Source organism: Nasonia vitripennis, assembly GCF_009193385.2.
Source record: "Nasonia vitripennis strain AsymCx chromosome 1 unlocalized genomic scaffold, Nvit_psr_1.1 chr1_random0003, whole genome shotgun sequence".
Taxonomy (NCBI): Eukaryota; Metazoa; Arthropoda; class Insecta; order Hymenoptera; family Pteromalidae; genus Nasonia; species Nasonia vitripennis.
In genome coordinates, this window is record NW_022279589.1 from 338,499 (window position 1) to 352,705 (window position 14,207).

Sequence of the window (14,207 nt, forward strand, 5' to 3'; positions counted from 1 at the left end):
ATTTCAGATAAGCAAAGCATTGCCGTGATTGACAAGCAGCTGGCTGGCGTCATGGCCAGTATTGATAGGAATAAAGCTGATATAGCCAATGCTAAACTCGACCTGGAATCTATTATTGAGAGGTTGGATCAGCTGGAAGGAGTGGTTTTTAACCATAACAATAATAATAACAGTGTTACTGCTGGAAATATAGAGCTGATTGATCGATTTAAGCCAAATGTGGCTGCTAATCAGGTAACCAAGGAACTGCTGGACAGGATGCATCGGTCTTTCAATTTATTATTTTATAATGTGCCAGTGGATAACCAGTCCTTATATTCGGACAAGATCAGCAGATTTTTATACTGCTTTAAGGTCAACACCTGGGATATGACTGTCAGAAGATTTTCTAAGCCATCTCCAAGAAGTAACATTCCACTAGTGATCGTCCGTCTCAACTCAAGCTTTGATGTGACTAGGATTGTTAAGAATAGGAGGCTCCTGCCGAAAGGTATTGAAGTCACTGCTGATCATACGCCAGCTCAGCGTATCCTGTATGCTAATTTGAAGGATAAAGCCTCTAAGCGCAATCATGCGAACCCTCAATCACCTGTCGTAGTCAAGTATATCAATGGTACCCCCCAACTTGTTGAGGTGAATTTATCTACAGCAGGTGGTCCGTCTGGTAAGGCTGGACGTCTAGCTACTAACTCTCCAAAAAATTCTTCAAAAGTTCCTATCCGGGATAATAGTAACATTAATTTTCGTTCCCAACGAAGATAATGGCCTGACATTATATTATCAGAATGCACACTCTATAGAAGGTAAATTATCATATCTCAGATCTAACCTCTATCAACTTGCTCTTATACCAGACATCATTGTTTTTACTGAACCATGGCTTAAACCGAATGTTCTCTCAAGCGAGCTTGGCCTGCCAGACTACAACATCTTTAGACATGACCGTGACCTGTCTCTTCGTGGAGTTTCTAGGGTTGGAGAAGTTATCATCGCAGTTAGGAAGCTCATCAACGCTCAGGAGATTCCAGTCAACTCTGCAGTCAAACAGCTGTATATCTGGCTATCATCTGGGCATTCCAAATACATCATAGGGGTAACCTATTTCGAGCCAAATTCTAATTTACAATCTTTTGTTGATCACACTCTAACTGTGGAATCTATTTCTACCAGTTTTCCTGATCATGAATAGGTTCTGATTGGTGACTTCAACTTGCCTCACCTCACATGGAGTGCTGATCCTCTACGATATCACCAGCTTGCCTACATTGACTCTGGTCACCGGTCATGTGCTGACATCATCTGCTGAACGTATTCATCCCTCAACTTGGTTCAGCATTACCCGGCACACCCATAGAAGGGATATACTCTGGATTTGCTGTTTGCTCAAGATGGCTTGATTGCTATACTGCATCTACATGAAGGACTTTTACCTACTGACTCACATCATGTTGCCCAATTTTTCAAGATTGTTACGTGTGGGGGTTCGGGGAGCTCTCTATCCATTCCAAGGTGTAATTTCTGTGCGGCGGATTACGTTGTTATTTTAAGTGACCTGCGGGGTGTGAACTGGGGGCTGTCCGTGACGCTGTGAACCCTGACGCCAAGTTGTTGAAATTTTACGATGTTGTAAATAGGGTTATTGAGGCTAGGTTCCCTGTTGTCAGACGGCCCCCTAGTTCATTTTCCAAATGGTATGATTGGGAACTCATACAGACTATCCGTGACAAGAAGTGAGCGCATTGTATCTGGAAGTATACGGGTGATAATGATAATGGCATTCATTTTAGGCGTCTTAGAGCAATGTGTATTCGTCTCTCGCGTGCTAAGTATAAAGACTACATCTGTTCAGTTGAATCGAACTTAAGAAGAAATATGCGTTCGTTTTGGTTGTACATTAAAAGCCTAAGTAAAAACACCAGTATTCCTTCTAGCACATACTTAAAAGACATACATTCATACAATGATTTGGATACTGCTAATCTATTTTCTTCTCATTTCGGTTCGGCCTATAGTGTTGATGGCATGAGTGCAGGTATGTATGAGGATGATGTTGTTACTCTTGTCCTGGACAATCTAGTGGTGTCTTCGGCGGCTATACGTTCTATAGTTAGTAACTTGTCGAATAGTATGCATTCTGGCCCGGACAATCTTTCCCCATTCTTTGTTAAGCAGTGTTGGTCTGTCCTTGAGGGACCTGTTCTGGAACTTTTAAACGTAGCTCTCTTCTGGTATTTTCCCAAAATCTTGGAAACACTCTTTTATTTTACCGACTTATAAGAGTGGTGATAAACGTGATGTTTCTAACTATCGTCCTATATCAGTCATTAGCTGTTTACCCAAGATGTTGGATGCGTTTTTGGCTAATGAGTTCTCGGTCAGGCTCCTCTCTAAAATAGCTGACCAGCAACATGGCTTTACTAGAGGGCGCTCTGCGTGAACTAATCTTATAATTTTCAACAATTTCCTCTCGGAGACCTTGGTCAAGTCTCGCCGTGTCGATGCCATCTATACTGACATGCCCAAGACCTTCGATAAAGTTAATCATAGACTTCTACTGCGTAAGATATGGAATTTTGGAGTGAGGGGGTCGTTATATAAACTTATCTTCTCCTATTTGTTAAAGCGTACACAGGCTGTGAGAGTTAAGAACATATTATCCTTATCTATTAATGTAACGTCCAGAGTACCCCAAGGATCTCATTTGGGTACACTCCTTTTTTGTATTTTTATTAACGACCTTGTCCCTAGGACTAAGTTTGCAAATATATTTTTATATGCGGATGACGTAAAGCTGTACGCGGCGATCGAATCACCTGAGGATGTTAAGCGTCTCCAGGACGACCTCGACGGGCTGGTGGGGTGGTCGGTGGAGAATGGGCTCCCCCAAAACATTAATAAATGCAATTCCATCTCATTTTTTAAGGGGGGAGCCTCTTCTCTGCCTGATTACTTCATTGAGGGCTGTAAGCTTGCTAGGGTGAACGTGATTAAGGATCTTGGTGTTTTCTTTGACTCCTCTGTTAGTTTCTCTTATCATATCAGGGTGTTTCATTTTAATCCGACCACGACAAAAAACCATGGAAAAACTAATTTTAACGAAAAATGACCTTAACAAAAGTTGAAGGGGGTAAAGGGGGCCATCGAATGACACACACACCTATGACCTTGAACTCGATTTTCAAGGTCATTTGAGGGTAATTGTGATTTTTTTAACGGGAACCCCTATTTTTGACCTCGGAATACGGAGCAGCGGAAAAAATTACGTCGCAAAGGATATTTTAAGTTTGCTTTGGTGACCTTGAGAAGGTCAATTCAAGGTCAAATAAGAAGTATCAGCCTATGATTGTTTTCCTTTCAATTTTTTCGTAGAATTATCATTTTGTTATTGTAATAAACATTAAGTGAATAATTGACTTAAAATGTGATTATGCTTTGCTGACTTTAAAGCCATTTTGTAAGGTCAAAAGTGCAAAAATGCAATATCAAATGTTATGTGAAGTCCATATTTATATCCTAACTTTAGCGTTACCCAGGAACAACGACGTGGGCGTAATAGGATTGTGTTCCCTTTGGGGTGCTTGATTAGAGTGAGTCCCCTTGCCTCTCACTTTTATTATGTACAGATTTGAATGTAGGTGCCCAAAGACACCACCATTTTTTTGGATTCTATTCAGTTCTTGGGATGTTTTCGTAAGCGAATTTTTATCCTATCTTTAGCGTTACTCAGCTCAACAAGGGCAACTAGCACGGGTTAGAGAACGTCGTAATTACAACGAAGATGATCTTCGTGTAATGGTCGTTTTAGCAATGGTTCATTTGAATCCCCACGTAAGTACCCGTGAAATTCAAAGGCAAAGTGGTATACCTATGGCTACTGCTTGGAGAATACTGAGAAGTCAACGTTATCATCCATATCATATTACTTTGACTCAGGATCTCACACCTGCTGATATGAGGTTAAGGCTACAGTTTTGCCAATGGGCACGACAAATGATTGCTAATAATCGTCACTTTTTTCAATACGTAATGTTTTCTGATGAAGCAAAATTCAAAAGCAATGGAGAGCTTAACCGACACAACTGTCATTATTGGTCGAATGTTAATCCGCATTGGTACAGGCAGATAGATAACCAAAATCATTGGAGTCTTGATGTTTGGTGTGGAATTGTTAACGGATACCTTGTAGGCCCATACTTTTTCGATGAAAATGTAAATGGCCATAATTTTTTACAGTTCCTGAGAGAACGTCTTCCAGTACTTCTTGAAGAAGTAGATTTATACACAAGAGCAAGAATGTGGATTCAATTAGATGGAGCTCCTGCGCACTATGCTCGAATAGTTAGACAATATCTTAATCAAAATTACCGTGACAGGTGAATTGGACGCACTGGACGTGGAGATTTGGGTGTTCGATGGCCACCGAGATCTCCAGATATGACATCACCCGATTTCTATTTGTGGGGGTATTTGAAAGATGTTGTTTATGAACATGAAACTACAACAAGGGAAGATATGATCGACAGAATTCAAACCGCTTGTGAAAACATCCCAAGAGCTGTATTACTCAGAACAGTAGAACATGTTCAGCAGCGAATTGAATTGTGTATCCAACAAAATGGTGGTGTCTTTGAGCACCTGCGTTGAATTTTGAGCAAAAGTGAGAGGCAAGGGGACTCACTCTAATTAAGCACCCCGAAAAGTGAGAGGCAAGGGGACTCACTCTAATCAAGCACCCCGAAAAGTGAGAGGCAAGGGGACTCACTCTAATCAAGCACCCCAAAGGGAACACAATCCTATTACGTCCACGTCGTTGTTCCTGGGTAACGCTAAAGTTAGGATATAAATATGGACTTCACATAACATTTGATATTGCATTTTTGCACTTTTGACCTTACAAAATGGCTTTAAAGTCAGCAAAGCATAATCACATTTTAAGTCAATTATTCTCTTAATGTTTATTACAATAACAAAATGATAATTCTACGAAAAAATTGAAAGGAAAACAATCATAGGCTGATACTTCTTATTTGACCTTGAATTGACCTTCTCAAGGTCACCAAAGCAAACTTAAAATATCCTTTGCGACGTAATTTTTTCCGCTGCTCCGTATTCCGAGGTCAAAAATAGGGGTTCCCGTTAAAAAAATCACAATTACCCTCAAATGACCTTGAAAATCGAGTTCAAGGTCATAGGTGTTTGTGTCATTCGATGGCCCCCTTTACCCCCTTCAACTTTTGTTAAGGTCATTTTTCGTTAAAATTAGTTTTTCCATGGTTTTTTGTCGTGGTCGGATTAAAATGAAACACCCTGTATATAGGGCTATAAGGGAACTTCTATTAAAAAACTAAAAAAAAATCCAAAAAAATATTCAGTGTGTTTTTAGTGAATAATTCGTTGTTTAAGAGCTGTAAATCGTTGAAAATAGGCAAAAAATGCTTGCGTATGATTTTCCAATCTAACATTCTCCCAATTTCTTCTCTGAGTTTACTTTTCATAATAGCTTCCACAGGATATGGAGGGATGAAAAATAATTTTTTGTTTTTGAGTTAGAAATCGAAAACTGAAAAATATTATTTAAAAAAGTTGTCCGGATATTAACATGAAATTTGTTACTTTTTAAACTGTTTAAACAATTTTTGTTGATTATTTTCAGAAAACTTTTCTAAATAATATTTTTCTGTAAAACCCCACACTCATCTGGAAACTATATGTGTTTGAAGTATATCTATTAGTATAAAAGTGCCCTTTGAAGCCCAAATCTTAAGTAAGTCTGCGGTAGCTAAAAAATGTAAATACTGAATTTTGGCCTTCAAAGAAATGATATACCTGATAATATGACACACATAAACATGGTTTTATGTTTCTTACATTATACCTAAATATATTTAATAGTTTATTTATTTTTTAAACAATTTGGGAAAAATATAAACAAAAAATTGAATTTTTCATTTTTTGACTATTTAAGGTGTATCCGTCTCCTTAAAAACATAATAACGAATAAAGGTATATGTTTATACCGTTTGAATCTCGTGCGCTAGACGCTGCGTTGACTAAACCAGAGACCCCCCGCAATCCAGTTTTGTATCCATCCCCTTCAGCACTCGTTTAATGTATTGTCTAAGAAAAAATTAACCGTAGTAGGTTTTGAACTTATTGTTTTGGGTTTTGTACTCGTTTCTTTAGAAGGGGCTTTTGTTGTATGACTAGTTTCCGCCTCAATTGCATTTAAAATTTGTACTTGAGGTGATTTCTTATTAAAATCGGTTTTATTTTGAAAATTTGTTTGTTGATTAGAAGATTTCCGTGATTGGTAATTGCCAGAGGCTTCTGTGTTTAAATCTTCAGGATTCGATTTTTTTTTAATAATGATTGTCTTTGATTGTGACTATTGTTTTTAAATGCTAGTAATTCGAAAAATTTATCTTGAGAAGTAATGTTCTGTGATTTTACTGTGAATCGAATATCCCAGTCAAAATGATTGGAAATTTTCCGAACAAGTTCTGCTTCGGAGAAGTTTCTTTCTAGATCTTGTGCGAAACCCTATACATATATGACATATTCAAAACGAGAGTATTTGGAACCACTTTTGTATCGGTTATACTTTACTTTGCGAGACCACCCGTCTTGAATATCTTCACTCCAAAATCGTGCTTTAAATTTTCTCTCGAAATCTGACATAGAGTTAATTGTTTGCTGTGCGATGTCGAACCACGAAGAAGCTATGTTTTCTAATGTTTAGCTAATTATTATGTTCATTTCGACGCCGTCTACATTTAAAACGTAAATATATCTTTTGAGGTCCCGCAAATACCGCATGGGTTTTTCTTTGCCGTCGGCTTCAAACGTTGGCGGTTTTAGCTCAGGAGATTTCGACGCGAGACTTAGAGTGGAATCAAGTGGCGCGGCAGCGCCACGAAGGCAAGTTTGAAAAGCAGACGAAGCCGCGGCGTCGCAACTCTATTTACTTGTATATTGGTGATCAGATTTTTATATTATCCAGAAAAAATCAATGTTATTAATGTTTTCAATTAATTTATGACTCATTAGCATGTTTTTGTGCTAAACTATGATTCTACCAAAAATATTGTCAAAAAAAACTGTTTCATTTTCAAAATAAATGGGTGTGTAATTCCCGAACGCTCAAATCAACTTTTTATTCTCCAGACAAATGTTAGGATCGTTAAGTTAGCTGCGCATGCAGTATAGTTGGATTTATTATTTATAATTGTTTTTCCGCCACCTAATCTGCTGCAAAAATTGTAGCTTATATCAAGTGGCTTATGTTCTATTAAGATGTCCAGTAAAAATATTATCAAAAAGCCGATTTTATTTATGTAATAATGAACGATGTGCGTTTTTGCAGACAGAAAAACGTTAGGACTGTGAAGTTTGCTACTTATGAGCTGTACGTATAGTGTAGTTGGATATTGCTTTCCCACACACTTCTATCATATCAAATGGCGCGAATTATAAGTGCTATATGTTCTATGGTGTCTAGGTGTAGAAATCATTCGAGGACGGCGTCTATGGGTACAGGGTGGCCGATGACGATGTCCAGATAGTTCGCACCGTAGTTTTTGGTGTCTAGGGGTAAAAATCATTTGAACGGGTGTTCAGGTGTACAGAGTGGCCGATGACGACGTCTAGGTCGTGCGCTTCGTGGTTTTTGGTGTCTAGGTGTAAAAACCATTCAAGTTCGGTGTCTAGGGGTACAGGATGGCCGATGACGAGGTCTGGGTGGTAAATACTCAGAAAAATTTACTGTAAAGGACTGAAATCTCTAAAAAAAATTGACTTTTGAAAAAGTAAAAGGTTAGGCGAGTTTCATATTTTCCTCAACAAAATTAAATTAATAACAATATTTTTGCGTTATCATGATTAAATATAATAAATTTCACTTTATTTGATTGATCTTACTTCTTTTTTATCTATAATTTTGTTGAGGAAAATTTCAAACTCGCCTAACCTTTTACTTTTATAAAAGTCAATTTTTTTTAGATTATTGCCAACAAGAGTAATTTCGTGTTAATTTTACTTGTTAACGTTAGAAATACTTCTAAGAGAGTTTTGTTGGAATTTTCAATATATACTTTTAAATTTTGTAAAGATTCGTCGTATTTAAGAAGTGCGTTCTTATACGTTGCATGTTCTACCTCAAAGGATTTAATTCGCGTTTCGTTCGATTTGGTTATTTTTAATAGATTTTGACTTGTATTCGTCAAAGCAGTTAATATTGTGGTCTTTTTTATATTTGTTAATAAAACTTCTGCCTTGTTTCATGTCCTTCTATAGCCATATTTATCAAGGCTTCTACATTTGCCGAAGGACTTGTGTCTGGTTGAGCTTCGAATCGGAGTTCGGAAGATTTAAGGCCTACTCTACTTTCAATAGAATTCGTTACATTTTCTTTAAATTTTTCTAAATCATCATTGTCTAGCATAGTTATTATGCTAGAATCTATCTCATCAACTTTTATTCTAAGTGTATCATAGTCTATGTTTAATTTAGTAAATTTTAGACTGTTCTGTTCGACTCGTTCTTTTATGTCTTTATGTTTTTTGTCTAAATCATTAACGATTTTTGACGTTTCGTCCGATTTATCTAAGAGATATTTTAACGCGTCATGGACTTTACGCGCCCAGTTAGCGTTTAACGTGGTATCGTCAATCATAGATTGATTCGCGTCGTTTGTAGTAAGAACTGCGTTAAGAGTATTATTTAATTGTAATTTTAACATTTCCGTGGAAGCGCTTCGTGTAACGGCACCGCTCTTTCTAAGTGGGCTAGAAAATGTATTTTTGCCTGCGTCCATCATTTCGTGTTAGTCTGAATTATTTGTGACTGCGTAAAATAGTTGCAAGTCTGTTTGTTTGTGTAAATTGCTTAATAATGCAAATCAGAGTTGTTTGTATTGCATTAATTGCATTTAAGTTATTGCGTAAATTGCGATGTGTGTCATAGGAGGATTTGATTATTATTGTAATAAGTTCCACTTTGAAAACCCGGTATCCTGGCAGGATCGCCAATGAAACGGTCACGGTTCTTCTCGGTCCTATGCTCGTATACAAATTTATTTTTTAGTGAAAAGCAGTAATCATTTATTGATCTGCGTCGTTATTATGACAGCAGATCATAAATAGAAATTTGATTCTATCTTATTATATATTGTTATAATTAAAGAGGTCCGGGATACCAGGTAATGGAAAGATATTATAATAATAAAAGTTTGTTATTTTTTTCAATAAATAAAATAAATATATTTAATCAATAGTTTTTTTTAGATAGAATATTGCATAAACTGTAATATTCTTGGCAACAGAAAAGTTTATATGTTCGCTTTGATTGTACAATCTAGTTATAAGTCATACGCTTTATTTTGCGTTATTGGCTTTGGATCACGATTTTTATAAGTATACAGAAGATTCGAGAGAGAGAGAGAGAAAGAGAGAGATAGAGAGAGAGAGAGAGAGGGAGGGAGGGAGGGAGAGAGAGAGAGAGAGAGATTTATTAACGCCGTGACCAAAAGGCCGTAGGGCGAGGAGCAAATAATACAGCATAGCAGGAATAGAAATACAAATAAAGATGGCAACTTATAACAAATTTTTCGATGGCACAGCTGTAGCCAATATTTGACATACAATAATAGGCTTAAGCTAATGTATTACAAAATAAAGAGTTGCAAATCGTAAACAAAATAATGGAAAAACAAAATAATAATATCTCTCTTAACCAGTAGTAAACGGCTCACCAGTTAAAGGCAGCAAAGAAAGCTGAGTAGTAAGCTCGCAGTAACATCTTATAACCTAATCAAATATTAATAATGCAAGTAATAGATACTCGCCTCTGACTGTCAAACCATGCGCTCCAGGTCGTTAGCAGTGATGATCGGAATGATTTCTGAACCATCCGCTTTTCTAACTAAAATCTTATCGTCACGTACCCAAACATATTTATAGCCTAAGGCATTTGCACGTGTTTTCACAGCTAAGCGTAAATTATGGAGAAACGGGGATATCATGTCGTGCATATCGATAGATGTATCGCTGCCGCCCGGATAGATATCACTAAATTTAATTGGACCAAATAATCGCTTCGCTCGCAAGACATCATCGCGCACGCAAATACTTTTAAAACGAATACAGAACACAAGTGGGCGAGGCGCGCGCTGAGACGATAGCTGAGAAGCCTCAGCAGCATTAGACTGCGGGCGACTAACAATTTCATGAACACTATGCGCGTCAGTAATATAGTTAGCGACGTTTAGCTTAGTAAAAATAGCCCTAGTGATGTCATGAAGAGAAGCTTGACAAGTGGGCGGGATACCCGAAACCTTAATCTCCGCATATTTACAGCTCTTATCAAAACGCTCTTTTAGGCTCGCAACCTCTTTCGTTAGTTTCGCGTTCTCGTTCTCCAGCAAGGTAACTCTGCTATCCTGATTGTCAACCTTAGCAGCAAGCGCGTCAATTTTGCTACTAAGAGCGGTATTACCGGAAGTGATGACGTTAAATAATTCGCCAAGCTTATCGTCAACAGACATCGCATTCCAATTAGAAGGCGTCGACATTGTGGAAGAACAAGGGAGAGAATGCGAACTTGAGTCGTCCAACCGATTTTCAGTCAACGATGCAGGGTCAGCACTACGAGTAAACTCGGAACTGAGGCTAGCAATACTAAGATTGCTAATATCGAGAATAGATGTCGAGCCAAGGTCGCGCCCAGCGTCAAAAATAGAATCGCGCTCACAGCGACTAGGAAGCGAAGTGATTTCGGGTGGCGTGGAAAGTGCCTTATGAGTTTTAAGGCAGCATCCACTACAGGACTTACTCTTAACAAAATGTGCTAGACAACCAGCATGAAAATTAAGCCCGCATTGATAGCACGAGACAGCTCGAGTAACTATGTTACGACCGCACTTCCTACACACTGGCATTAATACGCATATGAATATTAATATAAATAAAACGGAAACTTAAAAATAAAACGCAAACTTATAAATAAACGCAATAATTACAACTATTAAAATAATAACTATAGCAAAGCGCAAAAATATAAACAAAAAAAAAGAAAAGCGAAAAACGCAGTGAAAAACGCAACAAATGCAAATAAAAAAGATCAATTTAACTTATTAATAGAAATCAATCAATTAAGAACGCAGTGAAATTTCGCGCCAAACAAAAATGATCAATTTTAAGAACACTCGCCAAGTTCGACGAAATTGAGTAGGTTTACAAACGCATTTCAAATTCGCGCCAAACAAAAGATGATGCTTTCACGAACACAGGCCTCGGTGAAGTAAACAAGTTACGTAATCGAGCATTGAACTTGCGCCACATGCGAACGAGAAAGAAAGAAAAGAAAAAGAAAAAAAGAGCAAGTGACCAACAAGAAAGGCCAATTCGCTAGGACAAAAGCAAATGCATAGGGGCCAAAGGAGATTCAGTGGCTAGGATGCCTGCACTAGAGCTCTCTCTCACCGCACAAATCACGCCTGAACGCACGTACGAATCTCACTCGCACACAGCCAAAGAAGAGTCAGGAGACGGTCATAAATCACCGGGCTAGTGCAGAACAGTAGGCTTCTGTCCGTCCTTGCTGGTGTAACGGACGGTAACGATGACAGTCATGAACGAGCGAAGGTCGGCAGCGAGCAAGCGGGCTGAGTAGTAATGGCGAAGTGGTATAACCTCAAAACTTTTCGCCAGGCAAAGTGCAGAACCATGGCTCAACAGCAAAATGACAGTGCTGGGATTTTATTTCCAAAAGGAGTCATAACGGTCCCACACCGCCTGTAATACACAGAAACTCGCACAGATTTGTAAAAATCAAGAATTTACAGAGCGACTTCGAAGATGCGTCCACACTACTCACCAGAGAGAGAGAGAGAGAGAGAGAGAGAGAGCGCGTTGCGATGGCAACCCCCCTTTGGTGCCGTGCGAGCTAGAGAAAAGATAGTTTAAGGATAGGAAAGCCTAGTTTGAGAGAAGCTAGTACCTACCATGACTCTAAAGATCGAACAGTTCTCACTAAATTTCAGTGGAATAAATCCTTAACGAATTGTCAATCAACAACAAGTTTACAATTATATAAGTTTAACAACTTTACAATAAAACTTAGTACATAGTTAAATTTGCCTATATTCTTCAATAATCTAATGCAAAATTTTAGCGAAGTTAAGACTAAATAACAAAAAAAACTTGACTAATAAATCTACAACTAAACAGTCGACCAAGAAGCTATCTAGCCACGAGCTAAGTGAATTTACAGTGTAGGATTTGCGTGTAAAAGCTCTTTAGATTGAGTAGATCTTCACCCTTGACTGGACCCCGATTGAATGCTGGAGATGGCCCTCTACGCACTCTCGTAAGTGGGCAAAAAGATGACTTTCACCACAGGTCGCTGGAACTCGGAAGTGGCGGTACAGATGGTCACAACTCGAATAAGTCCATCCTTCCCTGGATGTACCGCAGTAATTTGTCCCATTGGCGACTTAGACGGAGGGCAGAGGTCGTCTTTCAGAAGCATGAAGTCGCCCACGACCAACTGTCGTCCAGGAGTCAGCCACTTATTTCTCTGCTGTAAATGATGTAAGACTTCTCGTCGCCATCGCTCCCAGAAATAGTTCCTCATAACCGAAAGATGTTTCCACCCACAAGTGCGAGAATTAAGTTAACATCGACAAAGGGCTCGAGCAGCACATTGGGCGGAGCGTTAACAAGAAAGTGCCCAGACGTAAGAGCCGCAGTATCAGTAGGCTCAGAGCTCAGGACTCTGGGCAGAGCGGCCGAAAATTTAAGCATGCTTTAATCTGAGCAGCGACTAGACATTTCCTCGAACGTTAATGGCGTGTCTCCAATGACACGTTTAAAGTGATGCTTAAAACTTCTCATTGCCGACTCCCACAATCCTCTGAAATAAGGAGCTCTAGGTATAAATGAATATACTATACCGTCCTTCGCCAATGCAGCTGCCACCTCCTGTGAGACTGATGAAGCCCGCTGGAAAAACTTATCAATTACTGTGGCGCCCTTGAAGTTGGTGTCGTTGTCACTGAATACCATCTTACATAGTCCACGCTGAGCGGTGAATCTGCGAAACGCTGCTAGAAAAGTAGCTGTCACCACCTCAATGTGAATGGCCCGTACCACCATACACACAAAGATCGCTATATATCCCTTTGTAGACTTAGTACCTCTGCGCCTGCTTTCGTATCTCAATGGCCTGAGACTCATTGTCAGCACCTACAAACGCATCATCAACATACATGTTGCGTCTGAGCACCTGCGCAGCCAAGGGAAAATCTGCACATCCTTCATACGCCAGCTGAAAAAGAATTCGGATTGAGAGGTATGTAGCGGAGCGTGTACCATACGTAACCGCCAACAACCTATAATCTCCGATGGGCTTCGAAACATTAGAACGCCAGACTATTTTCTACCAATTAACATTATCTGGGTGGATGAGAATCTGCCTGGACTTCTTAACAATATCAGCCGTAAATACTATCTCTAAAAATCTCCACATAGTAATAATAATTGTAACGTCAGACTGCAATTTGCGACCAGTCAAAAGAACGTCATTAAGCGAGACTTTTCCATAGGAGTCATTAAAAACTACACGAAATTTGCCCATCGGCGCTACCTCAGTCGCGTAAACTGGGTGATGGGTGAAGTAAAACGTATTGTCCCTCCGATGCAAACCAGTTACAAGCTCCATATGACCTAAAGTCAGATATTCATCTATGAACTGCCTATAGGCACAATCTACCCTAGAATCCTGAGCTCGACGCTTCTCTGAGCGGAGCAAACATGCCTCAAGCGATCTGCCTTGTGTGAGCAAACGAAACCTCCGACAACTTTTCCTAAAATGGCAAGCGGACCCAACTTGACCTTGAATCTACCCCTAGCATCTCGGTAAACAGTGTCTGTGAAATAATTTTCGCAGTACTGATCCTCCTTGGACAATACTTTTAAGGTGGAAGTCTCCTCCATTTCGTAAAACCTCTCTAACAACGACGAAATCGAGGATTCAATTTTAGCATGACAGGCCTGAGCAATATCAGACTCAGAGTCAGAAGACGCTCTACCCGTCAAAATCTAACCAAAAACAGTCTCCTGAGCAACAGGAGCATCAGCTTCTCCAACTCTGAGCCCCGGCCGAATAATGGCAGCGTAGACCTCTGCGCTGAGCACGCAGTCTATACGTTT